The sequence below is a fragment of the Schistocerca piceifrons genome, chromosome 1, assembly GCF_021461385.2.
Source record: "Schistocerca piceifrons isolate TAMUIC-IGC-003096 chromosome 1, iqSchPice1.1, whole genome shotgun sequence".
Taxonomy (NCBI): domain Eukaryota; kingdom Metazoa; phylum Arthropoda; class Insecta; order Orthoptera; family Acrididae; genus Schistocerca; species Schistocerca piceifrons.
Genome location: NC_060138.1, coordinates 1,137,827,513 through 1,137,849,341, shown reverse-complemented (window position 1 = coordinate 1,137,849,341; position 21,829 = coordinate 1,137,827,513). Strand labels below are relative to the sequence as shown.

General features: G+C 48.2%; 1 protein-coding gene and 1 pseudogene across 1 annotated transcript in view; one reads left to right on the top strand and one right to left on the bottom strand.

Annotated features, from left to right (window-relative positions):
- Positions 1-21,829, bottom strand: part of LOC124780746 (tRNA-dihydrouridine(16/17) synthase [NAD(P)(+)]-like) — a 247,119-nt gene that overhangs the window by 194,968 nt on the left and 30,322 nt on the right. The gene's annotated exons all lie outside the window — the stretch shown is intronic.
- LOC124725280 lies at positions 1,202-1,319 on the top strand (annotated as a pseudogene).

The window sequence follows — 21,829 nt, the reverse complement described above, 5'->3', positions numbered from 1 at the left end:
TTAATTTCACACGAAATCAGCTTGTAAAACTGGAATAACTTCCGAGTAGGGAGTACTACAACTTGCTGCGAGAACCAGAGAAAAGTTTAAGTCTTGACTGCATATCCACTTCGCATGATCTATTCACAAACGATGTATTTTTTTTACAGGGAGCTGAAGCAAAAATCCTATTCAAAAAAAGATCTATATTTAGTTATGGTTAGTCAAGCTACGATAACACGCTGGTCCGTATTTACTATTTTATAAGTTCCTAGTGATTATTCGTCAAGGTGAAAATAGACCGCAAATGTTTTTATGTGCCAAAAGGTATTTGGTATGAGCGAGTTAATCAGTAGGTACCGCAGTATGACGAAGAAGACCAAGGAGGTGACTGGATTAGATGCCCAGCACAAAGATTTTGTCGGGCGACTTTCATTGTAGTGCATGCGGAATACGAGGGTCTAGTCATACTTTATCACCCGGAAAAACTAAAGTTAGTTAATTAACACTTTGTTTTTTTGCAGGCACATATCTGCAGACATGGATCACTCTGAAATTCCCGAGGCACAATACCGTAACACATCGCTTTGACGAGGCTAAACAAAGTGTGAGTACTGCCCGGTAGTTGTTTTTTCTTTGACATTTGCATTATATAAATTATATTCTCATCAACTAGGTAGTAACAAATTATATGGAACCATTTTAACAATTATTAAGCATTCAATTCGCTGTAACCTCAGCGAAATCTTTACATATTATGTTCTTTATATTATTTAAAAAAAACATTAACAACTGTACACCAATAAGATTGTAACAATGAGAAGCCTCTGCTGTTAGATTCAGAAGCATCCGACCCACCTTACATTTCAAGGCGGTGAGTTACTCTGAACTGTTAATGAGACATATAAATAAATATGTTTCAATGCACAGCGCAGGAAGATTTCGTTATGGGAGGCTGGCGAGCAGGTAGGATCACAAGGCAGACTCGTCCAACTATGCACCAAATGGTCACATAGCGTGAGATCGGCAGCGCGAGCAAGATCCGTATCGTACTGGACCAGAGACAGTGCGGATTCATCTACAACGACGGACGCCAACAAGTGAATCTTTTATTATTTATATTTACTGCTTGGATATTAATATACAGCTCCAGCCGTGCTGATGATATTACTTGCACTGAGAACTTATTAATATTAATTTCAATAGCATTCAATTCATCAGGGGCAACGGCCTTGCCGCAGTGGATACACCGGTTCCCGTGAGATCACCGAAGTTAAGCGCTGTCGGGCGTGGTCGGCACTTGGATGGGTGACCATCCAGGCCGCCATGCGCTGTTGCCATTTTTCGGGGTGCACTCAGCCTCGTGATACCAATTGAGGAGCTACTCGACCGAATGGTAGCGGCTTCGGTCAAGAATACCATCATAACGACCGGGAGAGCGGTGTGCTGACCCCACGCCACTCCTATCCGCATCCTCCCCTGAGGATGACACGGCGATCGGATGGTCCCGGTAGGCCACTCGTGACCTGAAGACGAAGAGCTTTTTTTTATTATTTTATTCAATTCATCAAGAAAAGCCGATGGAGAATCCAGAAGAACGGTCTTTCTCAAGGCAGTGTGTTGGTACCACTGCTGTACATTATCTACACCAATGACCAACCTATCGGAACAGACACAAGACCTTTCATACATGCGGAAGACGGAGCAGTTGCAGAAGATCTATCGAGGAGGTGGAAATGAAACTGACAACAGCCCTCGAAGATCTGGCAGAAATCTCCAGCAGAAATAAGAGAAATCAGAGCTCGAACGGAAAGATTTAGGTGTTCCTTTTTACCATGCGCCATTCGAGAGTGGAATGGTAGAGAAGTAGTATGAAAATGGTTCGATGAACCCTCTGCCAGGCACTTAAGTGTGAATTGCAGAGTAACCATGTAGGTAGTAGATGTAGATACTATGAGCATAACAACCTAAAGCCTAATTCGTCCTAAGCACAGGTCTGTGCGTTTCACTTATGAAGTAGACAAACTAGCAGAAAACTGGAAGTAACTTTGAGAGGAAAGCAACAACACTCTGACACCCCTACATACCTCGGAGTAAAGCCGACCGCACACTTTACTTTCACAGACCATTGCGAAAACACGAAGCTCAAAGTTTGCAGCAGAAATAATATTATACGCAAGCCCACTAGCAGCACATGGGGGGCTCAACCAAATGCTCTACGTACGTCTGCTCTGTCTCTATGTTTCTCTGCGGCAGAATACGTTGCACCAGTCTGGCAGAACTCCGCATGCAGCAGGCACGTTGACAGGCCGCATTATAACTGCTTGCCTACGAGGAACTCCAGATGGCAAAAATCTACCCTCTTACAGACATAACACTCCTGGATATCACATGAAGAAGAGCGACAGAGGTAAACGATCACAGGCATCCCATGTCTGGAAGCGAAGCATCATGTCCTAAGCTGAAGTCGAGAAAGCGCTTTCTCCAAACAACTAAAGCCATTACATCATCACCTTCCGCTCGCCGAATAGTGCTGTGGCGAATCAAGGCACTGGTAGTAACAAACAAAACCTAAACGAAGAACCCGCGCCGGCCGGGGTGTCCGAGCGGTTCTAGGCGCTACAGTCTGGAACCGTGCGACCGCTACGGTCGCAGGTTGGAATCCAGCCTCGGGCATGGGTGTGTGTGATGTCCTTAGGTTAGTTGGGTTTAAGTAGTTCTAAGGTCTAGGGGACTGATGACCTCAGAAGTTAAGTCCCTTAGTGCTCAGAGCCATTTGAACCATTTGAAGAACCCGCTGTTGGTTTCCAACTACCCCACCAGATGTGGAAAACTTTGAACATACTGCTAACTGGAGAAAAGCGGTGCAAACAAAACTTGAAGCGGTGGGGCTACATTAATGGAGAGGCAACATGCGAATGTGGAGAACTTGAAGACAGTGAACACCTCTTGCTTTGCCCGAAATTGCCTGAAGCCTGCACTCTGGAGGAGCTTGTTTCAGCCAATGTCCCAGCAATCAACACTCCTGAATTTTGGGACACAAACTTAATTTGACATGCACGAAGTCTAATGTGTACATTGTATTGCATTATTCTGAGTTTGTAAATAAATGTACAGCACTGTCCCTGACACGAAACTAATAATTACAAATTTTAGTGAGACGACTATCAGTGCTTATTGATGGAAAGGATGGACAAATCACAAACACGCCCTGAAAGGGTAGGCGCCAAACTCTTAAGGTAACCCACTAGGCAGTCTACCGATGGGTTTTCGGGGTGGCAACACACGAACAACTGTGTGAAGTGCAACTCCGCGTAAAGACGGAATTAATTGTAAAATGCTGATTCTAAGATCGTTTGAAGTATTGTTGTGATACTTTTGCGGTGCTCGGAAACTAATGATTAATGAGCGGGAGGCATGTTATGAATATTAACGATAGACTGGCTCTCAGAATCCTTTTCTTGAATTTTTTGAACCTATAAGTACAAATAAAATGCGGTGCCACTCCAATGCTCCGTAATTTCAGTCTTACTAGCACTGAACTCTTTCCTATTTGCCACTTCGTTATGCAGTGTTTACTGTATGCACGTCAGGGCCTGCGGCCAGTGGGCAAGAAGCCGACTGGGACGGCAGCTACTTGTTCACAAGACGAAAGGTAAGCAAGTTTCCTCCAGTTGTGGTAGGGATGGTGAGTGCGGACATTATTTAGCGAAATGCGCCGTGTTTGTTAATCCTGGCACACCTTTTTCGGGGGAAGTGATATATACAGGGACCCACTGTGATGTATTTGAGGGTAACAATTTGCAACTTTTGGGAATTACACTTGACGTACCCTCACGAATACTTTACAATATGTGCCTGTAAATACACAAAAATTGTTCGCGTAATTTTATTTTTTCGTGGTGATAGTTATTACTTTATAGCTACTCCTCCAGATGGATCAACGTAGAGTCGATATATGGGAGGAAGCGACTTCCACACCGAATAATTTTGGTACATTAGAAATAGCGGTCAAACTTCTAAGTATTGCGGATTATAATGCGTAAGATCAGGACGGGAAAGTAGGACAATGTCAAGTAGAAGACACGATCTGTACACAGACTGGTAGCTCTTTATTGCGAGACATTAGCGACGTACAGAGTTAACAATGCGAAACGAGACACACTATTCCTGTCTGACACACTGAGAAGCACACACAGACACACAAGAACGAACAACTGGGAACACTGTTCCCGGCGGTGGTCTTTCCTCTTCGGCGCCGAACTGCGTACAGTCTAACGTGCGCGGCGGGCCCTCCTAACCGGAAGGTACCCGGAGACGGGGGACAGGGAGGAAGACGGCCGCTCGAGGGAAGACTGGATACGGGTGGCGCCCCGAGGACGCCGCTGGAAGGCACGCGGGGGCGGACGGGGTGCAGGAGTGCGGAGGAGTCGTTGTAACGAACAAACGGCAACAATGGCACACGCAGTCCCCACTGTATGCTGATGCGGCGGATCACTCGGAGTGTAGCGAGTGGACGATTTCGTGGTGCGGCGTTGCTGGCGCGTGCGGGACGGAACTTCGGACGCAGCGAACGGTGGACGTGCTGTGCAGACGGAAATGAGTGCTGACTGGACGTGGCGAGGAAGCGTCGGAGGCGGCGGCAGCTGCCGCTCCACCTGTTGTGGGGGCGGCGTGGGGCTTCAGGACGCGTGAGGCGCGCGGGGGGACCCGGGATTGGACAGGCCCGACTCGCGTATGGGGGACAGCCGCGGGGACGCGCGCCGGTGGCGGGTCTGCAGCGGCGGCAGCGCTGGGGGCGGAAGCGCGGGCGGCGGCAGCGCCGGGGGCCGGTGGTCGTCGCGCAGGAAGGCGAGCGCCGCCCCCAGCTCGTGCAGTTGCCGCTGCTGCTCCTGCTGCTGGGCGCGCAGACGCAGCAGGCGGCGGGCGGGTGGAGGCAGCGCGGGCGCCGCGTGCGAGGGCGGCGGTGGCGCGGGAGCGGTCGGCGGCGGCGGCGCAGGAGCGGGGGCGGAGGGTGGCGCCGCGATCTTCCGCGGAAGGTCGGGCGCCACCGGGGGCGGCGGCTCGGAGCCGCCGGAGCAAACCGAGGGCGGCCAGCGGCGTCGCGGCCTCGGCGCCTTCAGCAGGTCGGCGACCACGGGCGGTGGAGGCGGCAGCGGCGGGCCGCCGATGACGGCGACTGTCGGCTGCCGGTCGCGGCCGGCGGTGGCGGGCGCGGAGCGACTGCGGCGCGGTCGGCGCAGACAGCAACAACAGCAGCAGCAGCAACCGCCTCCGGCGCTACCGTCACTGCCGGCGGGAGAGCTGTCTCGGCGCGCCAGGGGCGGCAGCAGCAGGTACGGCGGCGGCGGATACCACTTGGCGGGAATCTCCGGCGCAGGGGGCGGCGGGGGTGGAGGAGTGGCGGCGGAGGAAGGCGGGCGGCGGACTGGCGAACCCGGCGCCGGTGCCGGCCGCGGAGACGGGTCGCGGCCGGAGCGCCGGCACAGGCAGCAGAAGGCGGCGGCGGCGGCCGCGGAGCGTCCGCGGGGCTCCGGTGGCGGCGGGGGCGGCGCCGGCAGCGAGACGGGCGCCACCGAGTTGCGGCCGAGGCCGCCGCGCTCGCGCTGGCGGCGGATGTACTCGTAGGTGGTGATGCCGCGCGCCGCGATGTAGGCGTGGAAGGCGGCCAGGTGCAGCAGCAGCGCGGCCGCCACGCCGGCCACCAGCGCGACGGCGGCGGCGGCAGCGCGCGCCAGGGCCGCGGACGCCTCGCCGGCGGGATCGGGAGAGCGCAGCGCGCGGTCCGCCGCCGTCGCCGCCACCAGCAGCGCGCCCGCCGCCGCCGTCGCCACGCTCGCTACGAACGCCGGGTAGTTGCGCCGGCCCACGCACTGGTTGAGCCACTTGCAGTGGTGGTCGAAGCCGGCGACGCACTTGCGGCACGCGGAGCAGTGCTTGGTGCGCGGGCCCGAGGGCAGTGCTCCGCACAGCCGGCAGCGCCGCCCCGCCGCCGAGTCCGCCGAGCCGGCGGCGGCAGAGGCGGCGGTGTCGGGGCGGCGGAGGCTGGGCTCCGCGGGGTCCGTGAGGCAGGCGGCCAGGTGGGCGGCCACGTGGGCGGCGAGCAGCGCGGCCAGCGGCGCGGCGAGTGCGGGCGGCGGGCGCGGCCGCAGCGCGCAGAAGAAGGCGGCGGGCAGCAGCGCCAGGCACAGCCAGCCCAGCAGCTGCAGCGGGTGCAGCGGCGCCTGCAGGCCGTGCCGGCGCGCCGCCCGCGGCCGCTCCTCGCGCCCGCCGCCGCCGCCACCGTTGCTGCCGCCGCTGCCGCTGTCGTCGCCGCCGCCGCCTCCGCCGGGCTTGGCGCGCGGCGCCGGCGGGCAGGAGCGAACCGTGTTGCGGGCGGCGCCGACTCGGGCGCACAGCGCGTGGGCGGCGGCGGCCCGCCCGTGACGTCAGCTGGCGTGCGCGCGCGGCGGAGGGCGGCCGCCGACTGCCGCCGCTGCCGCCCCCGCGCCGCCGCCCGATCGATGCCGGCGCCGGCGCACGCCGCCCGCACACCTGCCCCGCTCCGCACGTGCCGCGCGCCGAGTCTACGTGCGAGGCGTAGCCAGACGGCCCCCCGTTGCGCTGTCCGTGTCACTGAGCCGCCGTCCGGGGATCAAACCTCCCAAAGCGATCCGTCAGCTGTCATCGACATGATTGATCAATCGGTATCGGTATCGTCACCTTCCTGGAGACCGACAAAGTCCTCTGCAGAAGTCGACAAGACGGTCGTGTGAAACCCAGCCATCTTTCTTCGTCCGCGATACCCAGAAACCAGTAGATACCGGCCCGTGGTCGCCGCTGTGTTACTTGATTTCCAGAACGCGTCCCATAAAGTCACGAGTTACCGCCTGATGAACAAACGACCGTACCAAATATCAGACCGAGTATAATTATTAAATTTCTGCAGACGATGCTGTTGTGTACGGAGAAGTGGAATTGCTACAAAATTGTACGTAATAAAATGAGACACCTGCAGCCGTCGTTTAGATTTTATTTTATTATATGGCAAACAGTTTCGGTGACTCAGTACACTATCTTCAGGCCTTAGTTGATGCTGAGACTGTGAACTCCGACCGTATTCACGATTCCATCTGCGTCCGACGTATACGAACTGGCTTGCGTAGAATGAAGTAACAGCGATGTTATGCCTGGAACCGTCAACCTCCACACATCGCTGTTAATGGTTGTCGTATAATAAAATAACATCAAAACGACGGCTACAGGCGTTTCATTTCATTAAAGAAGTGAACAGCCGAAATCGCGAGGACCATCGATCGCCAGGCTCAACGTGCAGAAACCAGAAAATTGTAACGAAATGCAGGGGCATCTATAGAGGTTCGACGCTTGACACTCTGCATAAACAAACGTAACGTATTGCGCATAGATATGCGGAAGGACCCATTATTATTGTACGGTTACATGATTCCAGAACCATCACTGGAAACGTGCGCGTCCATTAAATATGTGGGAGTATGCGCACGGAGCGATTTTCAGCGCAAGGATCATATAAAACTAATCGCACAAAACGCATGTTATAGACAGATTCATTGGGAGAATCCCCAAGAAGCGTAGTCCACTCACAAACGAGGTCCCTTTTTTCTCTCAAGACGCAGCTTCAACGTGATATTCGTCGCACTTTCGTACCCTTTTGCCTTCCAGCGAAGACTCGTTGTACACATGACAACGCATGGATTTATTTTTACATTTCTGTATTACATCAAAAAGCCCTGACCAAAGGTTACGACAGGAATGCGTGATGTCACCTTCATTATGTAAAACGTACCTGAGATCTACTTAGAGGTTATGGAAATGTTCCTGTCGTAGTATGTGTGTCTCTCTAAATCATATGCTTCTCTCTTTGCATTTTGCTTATGACCAAATCATTTTCGAAGAGGATGACGATGACACGAACTACAGGGTTGGAACATCAGAAAAGGGTTTTAACCATTACTTTCCACAAAATTGAATATATGACTACTGGAGGAGAGGATCAAGTCCTGACCTTAGATTCTGGAATAGTAAGCTCTGTGCACTCTTTTAAATATTTTAGAATAATTATTAACAAAGCTGGATCCATTAAAGGCGAAATTAAGAACCACTTTCGCCATGGTAAACAAGCAACCAATCAATTAAACAGAGTTCTATGGAGCAAATATATATGATTAACAAAAAACATCAGAATATTTAAAACAACAGTAGAAAGTATAGCGACGTATGGAGCAGGAACATGGGAAATAAATGATACTAATAAATGATACTAATTGTCAACAAAGATGCGACTTTGGATTCTGTTTTAGGTCGACAATCCGAGATAAAATTAAAAATGAAGATATATGCGAGAGAACGAACTGTAGTGGATGCAGTAGAGTCAAAAGGAATGACACGGTATGGGCATGTAAGCCGTTTGAATGAGGACAGCTGGCCTAAAATGACGATGGAATGAATTCCAGTTAACAGAAGAAAAAGGGAAAGCCCAGAAACAAAATGGGAAGAGGAAGTCGGAAGCGCTATGTCAGAGGTAGGAGACTTTCGAAGTTAGGGTGCGGGCAACAACGATAATGTTGTATTACACCATAAAAGATCCTTCTCTGGACAGAACTACAAAACATTTGAGACTATTTTACAATTTAGTATCTATTACTCTTTACAGAGTCTGTATTCGTGAATCAGTGTTCTAACTGTTTAGTAACGCCTATTTACAGTAAAGAGCCAAAGAAACTGGTACACCTGCCTAATATCGTGTGGGGCCCCTGCGAGCACGCAGAAGTGACGCAACACGATCATGGATTCGACTAATGTCTGAGGTAGTGCTGGAGCGAGTTGGCACCATGAATCCTGTAGGGCTGTCCTTAAATCTGTAAGAGTACGACGGGGTGGAGATCTCTTCTGAACAGCACGTTGCAAGGCATTCCAGATATGTTCAATAATGTTCATGTCTGGGGAGTTTGGTGGCCATCAGAAGTGTTTAAACTTAGAAGAGTGTTCCTGGAGCCACTTTGTAGCAATTTTGGACGTATGGGTTATCGCGCTGTCCTGCTGGAATTATCGAAGTCCGTCGGAATGCACAATGGACATAAATGGGTGCAGGTGATCAGACACGATGCTTACGTACGTGTCACCTATCAGAGTTCACACTTAGACGTATAACGGCCCTTATCACTCAAACTTCACACGCCCCACACCATTACAGAGCCTCCACCAGCTTGAACAGTCCCCTGCCGACATGCAGTGTCCATGGATTCATGAGGTTGTCCCCATACACTTACACGTCCGTTCGCTCAATACAATTTGAAACGAGAATCTTTCGACCAGGCAACACGTTTCCAGTCATCAACAGTCCCATGTCGGTGCTGATGGGCCCAGGTGAGGAGTAAAGCTTTGTGTCGTGCAGTTATCAAGGGTACACGAGTAGCCTTCGGCTTCGAAAGCCCATATCGATGATGTTTCGTTGAATGGTTCGCACGCTGACGCTTGTTGATGGCCCAGCACTGAAAGCTGCAGCAGTTTGCGGAAGTGTTGCCTTTCTGTCATGTTGTACGATTCTCTTCAGTCGTCGTTGGTCCAGTTCGTGCAGGATCTTTTCCCGGCCGCAGCGATGTCGAAGATTTGATGTTTTGCCGGATTCCTGATATTCACGGTACACTCGTAAAATGGCCGTACGGGAAAATCCCCATTTCATCGCTACCTCGGAGATGCTGTGTTCCATCGCTCGTGCACCGATTAAAACACCACGTTCAAACTCACTCACATCTTGATAACCTGCCATTGTAGCAGCAGTAGCCGATGTAACAACTGCGCCATACACTTGATGTCTTATATAGGCGTTGCCGACCGCTGCGCCGTCTTCTGCCTGTTTACATATCTCTGTATTTGAATACGCATGCCTATACCAGTTTCTTTGGCGCTTCAGTGTACAATAACAGATTAAGAGCCCAGTCTGAGTTGTGCTGTTAACCTGCTACAGTGTGCAAGCAGAGGGGGACAGTCTTTTGATTATTTTACTGTCAACCTCTAATCGGTCTTGCAATACAGGGATGCCAGCTTTGTCGGAAGCTAATTTTACCAGCATCAAATAGATAATTATAAGCTGAACATTTGGACCTGACTGCCTGTATGTGCATATGGGTTCCCGTCCGCGCGGAGGAGAGGACGTGCAAACGAATATCTGGCACTGTGTGGCTACAAACGTCCACGCTCAGGATACACTGATTTACTTCTGCTGAAGCATTGATGTTGATGGGACAAATTTTAAGGTGAAGAAATGGTCACCAAGGAAGTGACGACGACATTTTGTCATTTAAGTTATTTGCATTTTTATTTTACTTTTCATACATTAATGACTCTTCAGTGCAACGTATTTCATGTTGTTGTTGTTGTGGTCTTCAGTCCAGAGACTGGTTTGATGCAGCTCTCCATGCTACTCTATCCTGTGCAAGCTTTTTCATCTCCCAGCATCTACTGCAATCTACATCCTTCTATTTCATGTAGTGATGATTATTATGTATATAGATTTTTGATTACGAAGGCATGTACATCAGACACGTAAGCAAATTTGCGCTTTTGCATTGTGTGTTGCTGAGGCTACATTTGTTTTCATATTTGAATACAGCCACGACCTCACATACAATGATGGATAAATTCAACGATAGATTTTTCTTCCAAGTATTACGACGTTCTCTCGGAACAGCGTAGTAAGTATGGAGATGAGGATCTAACGTCTCGGCGTGCGGGATTAGCCGAGCGGTCTCAGGCGCTGCAGTCACGGACTGTGCAGCTGGTCCCGGCGGAGGTTCGAGTCCTCCCTCGGGCATGGGTGTGTGTGTTTGTCCTTAGTATAATCTAGGTTAAGTAGTGTGTAAGCTTAGGGACTGATGACCTTAGCAGTTAAGTCCCATAAGATTTCACACACATTTGAACATTTTGAACATCTAACATCTCGTAGACGACGAACAGCGTTGGAGACGGTCCACAAGCTAGGATTGAGGAAGGAAACTGCTGCACCTTTTCAGAGGAACCATCGTGGCTTTTGCTTAAAGCGATTTACGGGATCATGGAAAACCTAAATCTGCATATTCGGACGGGGATTTGAACCGTCGTCCTCCGGAATGCAATTCCAGTGTTCTACCATTCGTGCAATAGTTGAAACCCCCAAGCGGAGAGCCGGCTGCTGTGGTCGAGCGGTTCTAGGCGCTTCAGTCCGGAACCACGCGGCTGCTGCGGTGGCAGGTTCGAATCCTGCCTCGGGCATGGATGTGTGCGATGTCCTTAGGTTAGTTAGGTTTAAGTAGTTCTAAGTTCTACGGGACTGATGACCTCAGATGTTAAGTCCCATAGTGCTCAGAGCCATTTTAACCATTTGAACCCAAGCGGAGGCGACATGGTGACCGAAAGTCACTCTAACCCTGTCAGGGCAGCGTATGTTATTCTATTTATTCTATTTGTTTCCATTCTGCCGAGAGTGATTTGCCGACAATTATTTTCACTTGAAAAGGTATATCACTCGCAGAATGTCCAGGTTGTAAAATATGTATCTTGCATTTGACAGATGTATAGCTTATTAGCTGTAATTCTTGTCAAAAAAAGGATGGAAACAATTTATCATCTCACGTTACGTGATCCTTTCGATTCAGTAAAATTATTTTTTGCATTTCAATTCACTCAGTATGAATTTTGATTCAATGACGATTCAAGTTAAGTTACAAGAAGTATGGGCATTTTTCCTTCAACGTTTATTGTGCTATCAGATCAGTTTTTGTGTAAATAAAAGTAAACTTATTATTTTCAAAATGGTTCAAGGGGCTCTGAGCACTATGGGACTTAACTTCTGAGGTCATCAGTCTCCTACAACTTAGAACTACTTAAACCTAACCAACCTAAGGACATCACACACATCCATGCCCGAGGCAGGATTCGAACCTGCGACCGTAGCGATAGGGCGGTTCCACACTGTAGCGCCTAGAACCGCTCGGCCACCCCGGCCGGCTATTATTATCCTTTTTTTTTAATTTTGAAAAAGACACATAATTTATCTGTTGCATTATTTAATAGTTGTAAGATGTGAAATTTCCTTGTACCACGTCTATGGATTAAAATAAATATCTTACGAGAATTTTAAATTTGTTTTCTATGCTACCAGACCTTACCAGTCCCGATCTCTTGCTTACCTTGCCCAACAATTAATTAACTGGGTGGAACATTCATCTTTTTTCTTCATGTCTACGAATTTGCAGCCCTCTACCGCTAGAGGGGCTCCGAACTGTAGCGTATAACATGGCGGAGTGTAGCGTAACTGTGTCGGTGCGAGAGGAACAGAGTGCTGTAATCGAGTTTCGAATTCGGAGAGTTCGTCCACACATAGAGCACCCTCTCGTCCAGCACGACAATGCCTGACCACACACACCAACGCTGCGACATCTGCAACAATCCGATGCCTTGGGTTCACTGTCATCGATCATGCTCCGTAATGTCCCCGCTTGACTCCATCTGATTTTAATCTGTTTCCAAAACTTAAGAGCACCTTCGAGGACTTCACTTCGATAGTGATGAAACGGTGCAAGCGGAGGTGAGGTTGTGGCTCCGTCAGCAAATTCAAACATTCTACAGTAACGGTATTAACAAACTGGTCTCTCGTTGGGAGAAATGTGCTCGTCGCCTGGGTCACTATGTTGAGAAATAAATAAGTAGACAGGAAGATTAAAGACGTAGAATGTTAATAACGTTTGTTTTTTTAAAAAAAAATCTTGAAGAGGCTTCACATAAAAAATTCAGAAACATTAGTTTTCCAGCAAAAAAATTAACACGTTTACTTTGATTCCATATCATACTGTATCATTTTTTGGGGTGACTCATAAAGCCAATTTAAAGTTTTCCGAGGTCAAAAACGACTAATGCGAATTATTTGTAGCGCGAACTCAAAAACGTCCAGGAGATGCCTCCACAAGGAACGTGGATACTAAATACTGCTTCTCAATATATTAATCACTTAAAGAAATTTGTCAAAATAATGTATCGCTTTTTAAAACAACCTCAGCTCATATAACAAATAGCAGAAATAAGAATAATCTTCACAAAGATTTAAAGTCACCTTCGTGCGAAAAGGTGCCCATTATTCAAGAACTCGCATTTTCAATAACTTACCAGCAGCCATAAAAGTTTTACTACCAATAAAGTTCAGTTTAAGAAGAGTCTAATGGATTTATTGGGAGCAAAATAATTCTACACAGCTGACGTAGAAGCGACTGATTTGTATGTATCGTTAATAATATCCAATAATGTAAATACTACGTAAAATTTGACTTCTGTACATCTTCATTGCAGTGTTACGATGAATGTAAATAAATGAAATTGATTTTTCTCTTTGGCAGCGTCTGGCTACAACATCGTAAGAAATATATTCGCCTTCAGAGAAGTACACATTTACATGTTTTATAGTCCGCCCCCCTTAACTGGATGGTCAGCGTGAGTCCTAGTTCGATTCCCGGCGGGGTCGGAGATTTCCTCCGCTTGGGGACTTGGTGTTGTACTGTCCTCATCATCATTTCCCCACCATCGACGCAGGTCGCCCAATGTGATGTCAACTGAAAAGGCAACTCGATGACCGAACTTCACCAGATGGGAATTTTCGGCGATCGGTGCCTTATGGTCATTTCATTCACATGTTTCACGGCAATTTTGTTATTACCTTTCAAACCAAAATACCGAACCCTGGCAAGAAAAGCGACAAAAAACAACAATTTTTAGTTTACGTCACTAAAAAATACATGTCAAGTGCCCCATCGTACACGAAAACTATAATGAAGTTTACTGTCAGCAATACTTACTTTAAATTTAAAGGGAGCTTGTACTAGTTCAATATAAGATGTATAGATGTCGGGTTTTCTGACGTATTATATTTTTGAGCTGTGTCACTGTTCTTGCTGGGGGACGTAATGTTTAAGATTTTTTGACTTAGGCCGCCTACATGAGGACCATTTCACTTGGGATCTGTAGAAGGCACATTAGCATATACCTTTTTCTTTGTAGATCTTCATTGTATATACTTGTATTCTAACACGCTATGGACTGTTGAGGATCTCCTCATTATGGATCTACGGAATGTAAAGTACACTTTTTTTTCACTTGCTACCCTTATTTTACGACCCACCACCTGATTTCGTACGGTGGGTCTGTATTGACCGCCTGGCCGCTGTGGCCGGTGTACGGGCCCTGATGTAGCCTCAACCTCCACGACAGCAGCTCCCGCATCCGACCGCACCGTTGCCCGCGTGCCGCCGCGTGGTTTTTTCTCTTGTCGTTTTAATTTATTTTCATTTTGTTTTCTTTTGTTTCATTTTGATTGCTTTTCGGTAGCTATCCCAAAAACCATTTAACAAAAAATTTTAACATGTGTTCGAAATTTTGAAAATGAAATACAAATAAATAGGCGAGAATGAAGAAGAGGAAACAAGATAGGAAAGGAAGTAAATTGTAGTCCCACCACCCAGGGACCTGAGGATGAACGCCTTGGAACTGATCATCAAGCCGTTGATCCTCAGGCTCCAAAATCCTTGGTTTTAACTCTTAAACCAGGAAGATCTATGCTATACTAGAGCTACTACTAAACTAGTTACCAGAGCTATTACTAAACTAATTAAACTATTTACAGGTTGAAAGTGGCTTTTTTTGCCTATGGTAACTGCGACGGTGCGCCGACACTGTTTACATCTAGGTTCAAGTTTGCATCTAGTCTAGTGTTATCTACTATTATGGCTATAATTATGTTAGATTCAGGACGCTACTTCTAGGTTCAAGATATTTCTGTCTGGTATTTTGTTTTGACTTACTTTTCATCCTCCACACTATGGCGTCCGTCTGGGTGCTGCGCATAGGTTTGTCGTCTGTACGGCCTCTCGCGCCTGTATTCTTTGTGGCATTCGTCTGATACTTCTTTCTGTTAGTACACCTAATCTAATCACCATACGATGTTTGCCATTACTCCGGCTGCCATTGCCACTGGTCAGACTCTGGTGATGGAATATTCTCACCGCCAAGACTTGAACGGGCTACCTCGCAAGGGGATGGTTCAAATGGCTCTGAGCACTATGGGACTCAACTTCTGAGGTCATTAGTCCCCTAGAACTTAGAACTAGTTAAACCTAACTAACCTAAGGACATCACACACATCCATGCCCGAGGCAGGATTCGAACCTGCGACCGTAGCGGTCTCGCGGTTCCAGACTGCAGCGCAAGAACCGCACGGCCACTACGGCCGGCCCTCGCAAGGGGAACTCCCCATCGCACCCCCCTCAGATTTGGTGGTAATATGGCCCAGGAGATAGGCCGTCAAAATCTGAACACAGATCAAGCATGAAAACAAAAAGAAGATGTAATGAACTGCGAAAAAAAAAAGCAAATTAGAAACTGTGAATGGTCCAAGAACAAAAAGTGCCATAAAGAGCATCATGAAACAGCAAAGGCGTCCTGGGTGAGTGGTCGTGGTGTTGGACTGCCAAGCGGGCGAGCTGTGTCCGAAACTCCCTTGAGACATTTATTTATTTACTTCCACAACATTATGAACTGTCAGTCCAATCATTTCTGCTGTTTTGGCTGTTGTCATACTATACACTGGTTGTAGAGTATGAGTCATGTGGTACAAATACGTTACCGTCGCAGGTAAATGTGATTAATAGTGAGAGCAGGCGAGATACCACATAGACGTCTCACAGAAACGAAGCCGGCCTGTGTGGCCAAGCGGTTCTAGGCGCTTCAGTCTGGAACCGCGCGACCGCTACGGTCGCAGGTTCGAATCCTGCCCCGGGCATGGATGTGTGTGATGTCCTTAGGTTAGTTAGGTTTAAGTAGTTCTAAGTTCTAGGGGACTGATGACCTCAGATGTTAAGTCCCATAGTGCTCAGAGCCATTTGAACCATTTTTGAACAGAAACGAAAACAACAAATACACGCGTGTAACCATGTTACAACGAAGGAATTCAAGAGCCAAGACTTCCAAAAATGGAACGCAACGTTAAAAACATGTTTTGACAGAGCACAGAGAAACGTTGAGATTGTGAAAGTGTTGCGTTCATTTGTTGCAGCTTCTGTGACAAACTATTACGTTCTCATCATTTCTTTGTGAGTGATCACATTCACATTCATAGGAACACCTATATCGGGCAAATCGCATATCTCACTCACTTACTAGTTGTACAAATTAGGTGCATCGATAAGAGATCCCTGTCACATGACACACGTACTGTCAATGATGCCGTGTGTGACACACCAGCCATGTTTCCCTGTGCAGGATTCGGTTGACTTGTCGCCTTGTCATCAAGCGTTTTCGGTTGCCATTCGAAAGCCGCTTCCTTTCGGCTGCTAACAGAGTAGTTGTGCGGAATCAACTGTCATTATAGGTCCCTAATTTACACCTCGCTGTTGCAAACGCACGTTACACCACGACACGTACACAGATTTGAATACAGCGAACATCGAAAAAAAAATTGGCACAAGGGAGCTAGGAACACGGCTCGCCCGCTTGGGAGTGCATTACCATCACCACTTTTTTTTTATAGCCACTTTTTTTTGTAATCTCATTTTGTTCGTTTTTTTAGTTCGTTTCATTTGCTCGGTGCGGACGTCGCAAGACACCCGTTTCAGTTCATCGTTGATCCATTAACTCAGTTTTTTTTTTTTTTTTAATTACAGAGGGCAGCTAACCCTCTGACCGAACACGCTGAGTTACCATGCCGGTTCACTTAACCACGACACCATTACTCTTCCCGCGTGCTCTATATTGTCCTTCTTATTCTTGGACCGTTCACTGTTTTTTTTCCCCACAATTCAGCTTACCTTCTTCCTGTTTTCAGGCTTATCGGGCTGTCTACTGGGCCCTCTTACCACTAAATGTGGCGGGGGGAGGAGGTGGGGGGGGGGCTGCGAGGGATTTTCCCTTGTCTGTGTCGAGCCCATAGCGTTACCTCGATGTAACAGCCTTATTCGCGGAGCTGGATTAAATAATGTTTCACAATAAGAGAAAAGTTAGTCGGAAATGGAACAGCCCTTCAAAATTACTTGACAACGAACGACGAAAATGAAGTGCTGTCAAACAAGACTCTTTTTGATTCGAAAGCTACTCGGTTACGAGGGGGACTCAATTAAACCAAGCCGTCGTCCCGTACTACGGAACGCCATACCGCAACGGCAACATTCACGGCACAGTTGGCGCGTACAAAAGGCTCCCGCGGCGCCGTTCGTCATCGCACCCAGAGGGCGGCGGCAGGGAGGTGCCCTTTAAAAATGCCACGCCCTGCTCACTTTGCGCTGCCCGCTGCTATTCCCGGAATACTGCTCGCGCTGCAATCACCCTCGACGCGACCTCCTTTCGCCGCCGACTTCTGCAGATGAATGAGAAACACAGATCTTTTGTCTTATTTTTCTATTCTTCCTTTCTTCTTCTCTGCACAATTTCCCCATTCAGCTGCAGCGAGACTATCTTCAGCGTTGCTCCCAATCTCCCCGCTCGCTCGGGGCCCTTTTCAACACAAAGATCGCTGATCCGCCGTTTTTGTTTCACTCCTCCCGAAAACAGAGCCTTAGAAAGTGCCAGGACAACTGCTGCGATTACAAGACGCCGGAGGCATAGTGCACATTCAGGATGTAGAATCTGTAACTCTACACTTGCTCATTAACGAACGACACTAAGCATTTTATTTAATTATCCATTTTTCTAGGGTAATAACAGCATATGGCGCGCACAAAAGAACAGCCTACAAAGCGCTCGCTCCTGCTCTCTTTAGTATTCACACTAATGACCAGCCCACTGCAGAACACTCCAGGTACGGCGGTTGGACACAAATATGGAAACACCGCGAGACATACATTCTTGAACATAAATGCAGATGTTAGCCAGCCTGCAGGTGGCGCTGCCGTATTTGACCAAGAAAGGTACCTGTGCAATGTCCTCAAGTTTGAACAGAATACTTGATGGACATGAACTGAATAACTGAGACAACCAACACTGATTGCGTCCAGAGCCCTATTCCCATACCGCCTATGCGTGGACTGGCCGACTTTCCATCATAGTTGGAATCCGCCGTGTGCAGGATTAGGGGGAGAGGGGGTCAATGCTACCGATAAGGACATGCACCGGAAATGACGTAGGATAAGTTAGTTTGTAGGACTTAGCTTAGGAAAATTATTCTAGGGAACTGCAACGAATCAGCATCGTGGCCTGCCCAGTGCCAGGGGCACGCTCTTCGGGTTTAGCTCGATGAGCAAGGCTATCAAAGTAGGTTTATTTCTCTTACTGGCACACATGTGTCGCTGCAGGCGATAGGAATTAGTTATAAGAAACAGATATAAGCCCTAGGTACTAGACATTAAATGCCCATTGTATGTGATACTAAATGTAGCTCACCTGAAAACTGTAACTAGCTGCAATATAAGTTCCAGTTGTATAATTATTATAACCCATTAATCAGATAAGGAAGTGGGTTAATATTGTATAATTATTATGGTTTGCAATAAAGATTTTTTTTTAAATGTCCTCAATATGTTGCAAGTGCCCGTCGTGGTCGAAACGGTGCTCTGCGTAACTGTGAGTGCGCTATGCCGGAGTTAAGTAAACTCGAACGTGCACATATCGTTGATTCTCGTATGGCGGGTGCTTCTGCAACCAAGTCAGGTAAAGTGTTCACTTTTTCAAGACACATTGTGTCGCAGATTTACATCACATACAGGGAAAGCGGAAAAGCATCTTCCGCTAATCCACATCACGGGCGGAAGTGGCTCTTGAGTGATTGTGACAGATGATCGTTGCAGAGGATTGTGACAAAAAATAAAAGCTTCAAAACTCGTTGCAGGAATGACTGTCACACTCGCGAACCTGTCAGCACCAAAGCTACACGAAGGGCGATCCAGAAGCAGGGAAGTGCAGGGCGAGCTGCAATTCCGAAACTTCTCATCAGTGATGTAAATGTCCGTAACAGGGAAACGTGGTGCTTTAGCCATAAAACCTGAACTATGGAGCAATGGAAGAAAGTATGAGTCTTGTTGCCCGCCCGGTTGGCCGTGCGGTCTAACACATGACTTTACGGGCGGGAAGGAGCGCCGGTCCCCGGCACGAATCCGCCCGGCGGATTTGTGCCGAGCTCCGGTGAGCCGGCCAGTCTATGGATGGTTTTTAGGCGGTTTTCCATCTGCCTCCGCGAATGCGGGCTGGTTCCCCTTGCCCCGCCTCAGCTACACTATGTCGGCGATTGCTGCGCAAACAAGTTCTCCACGTACGCGTACACCACCATTACTCTACCACGCAAACATAGGGGTTACACTCGTCTGTTGTGAGACGTTCCCTTGTGGGTCCACCGGAGGCCGAACCGCACAATAACCCTGGGTTCGGTGTGGGGCGGCGGAGGGGTGAAGTGGACTGCAGTAGTCGTGAGGTTGTGGACCACTGCAGCTGCGGCGGGGACGGAGCCTCTGCATCGTTTCTAGGTCCCTGGTTAACGTAACATAATATAGAGTCTTGTTGCAAACTATTTCCAACTTCTGGCCGAGTTCACGTCCCAAGAGTTCAAAACGTGGCGGGGGTTCGGTGATGATTTGGCAACCATATCGTGGTTTCTCAATGCGCCCCATGATTACTCTGTAAGGTCCTTTTACTGCAAAGGGTTAAGTCTCACTGTGGCTGATCAGATCTATTGCATGGGACAATGTTTGTTACCGAAACGTGATTCTGTTTTCCAAGACGACAAGGCCCCTGTTCCCACAGCTCGCATCGTCCAAGACTGGTTTTGTGAGCACGAGCATGAATTATCGCATCTCCCCTGGTCGCCACAGTCACCAGGTCTCAACATTCTGAGCCTTTATGGTCTCCTTGGAGAGAAAGGTGCGTGATGGCTATCCACCTCCAACATCGTTACGTAAGCTTGCCAATATTTCGCAGGAAGGAAGGTATAAGATTCCCTTGAAAATCATGGAGAACCTGTATTTATTCCTCCCGAGACGACTTGAAGCTGTTATGAATGTCAGCGGTTTTTCTTCTTCGCATTAGGCGTAATAATGTGTTATGTTTTTGGTGTTTCCATATCTTCGTCCACCTGCTGTATTTCATCTATGCTGATGATACGGCAGTGGCTCCCTTAGGCAAGACGTTTGAAGACATGGACGAAACGGTGACTGTATCACTGAATACACTTGGCCTTTATTATGTGGTCGACCATCTAAGGCCAGATCCCAACAAGACTCTGGTGTCTACATCTACATCTACATTTATACTCCGCAAGCCACCCAACGGTGTGGGGCGGAGGGCACTTTACGTACCACTGTCATTTCCTCCCTTTCCTGTTCCAGTCGCGTATGGTTCGCGGGAAGAACGACTGCCGGAAAGCCTCCGTGCGCGGTCGAATCTCTAATTTTACGTTCGTGAATTCCTCGGGACGTATAAGTAGGGGGAAGCAATATATTCGATACCTCATCCAGAAACGCACCCTCTCGAAACCTGGACAGCAAGCTACACCGCGATGCAGAGCGCCTCTCTTGCAGAGTCTGCCAGTTGAGTTTGCCAAACATCTCCGTAACGCTATCACGCTTACCAAATAACCCTGTGACGAAACGCGCCGCTCTTCTTTGAATCCTCTCTATCTCCTCTGTCAACCCGACCTGGTACGGATCCCACACTGATAAGCAATACTCAAGTATAGGTCGAACGAGTGTTTTGTAAGCCACCTCCTTTGTTGATGGACTACATTTTCTAAGGACTCCCCCAATGAATCTCAACCTGGCACTCGCCTTACCAACAATTAATTTTATATGATCATTCCACTTCAAATCGTTCCGCACACATACTCACAGATATTTTACAGAAGTAACTGCAACCAGTGTTTGTTCCGCTATCATATAATCATTCAATAAAGGATCCTTCTTTCTCTGTATTCGCAATACATTACATTTGTCTATTTTAAAGGTCAGTTGCCACTCCCTGCACCAAGTGCCTATGCGCTGCAGATCTTCTGCATTTCGCTGCAATTTTCTAATGCTGCAACTTCTCTGTATACTACAGCATCATCCGCGAAAAGCCGCATGGAAATTCCGACACTATCTACTAGGTCATTTATATATACAGTGTGTGACAAAAATGTACGGCTAAACTTTCAGGAAACATTCCTCACACACAAATAAAGAAAAGATGTTATGTGGACATGTGTCCGGAAACGCTTAATTTCCATGTTAGAACTAATTTTAGTTTCGTCCACCTACGCTCAATGGAGCACATTATCATGATTTCATACGGGATACTCTACCTGTGCTGCTAGAACATGTGCCCTTACAAGTACGACACAACATGTGGTTCATGCACGATGGAGCTCGTGCACATTTCAGTCGAAGTGTTCGTACGCTTCTCAACAACAGATTCGGTGACCGATGAATTGGTAAAGACGGACCAATTCCATGGCCTCCACGCTCTCCTGACCTCAACCCTCTTGACTTTCATTTATGGGGGCATTTGAAAGCTCTTGTCTACGCAATCCCGGTACCAAATGTAGAGACTCTTCGTGCTCGTATTGTGGACGGCTGTGATACAATACGCCATTCTCCAGAGCTGCATCAGCGCATCAGGGATTCCATGCGACGGAGGGTGGATGCATGCATCCTCGCTAACGGAGGACATTTTGAACATTTCCTGTAACAAAGTGTTTGAAGTCGCGCCGGTGCGTTCTGTTGCTGTGTGTTTCCATTCCATGATTAACGTGATTTGGAGAGAAGTAATAAAATGAGCTCTAACATGGAAAGTAAGCGTTTCCGGACACATGTCCACATAACATATTTTCTTTCTTTGTGTGTGAGGAATGTTTCCT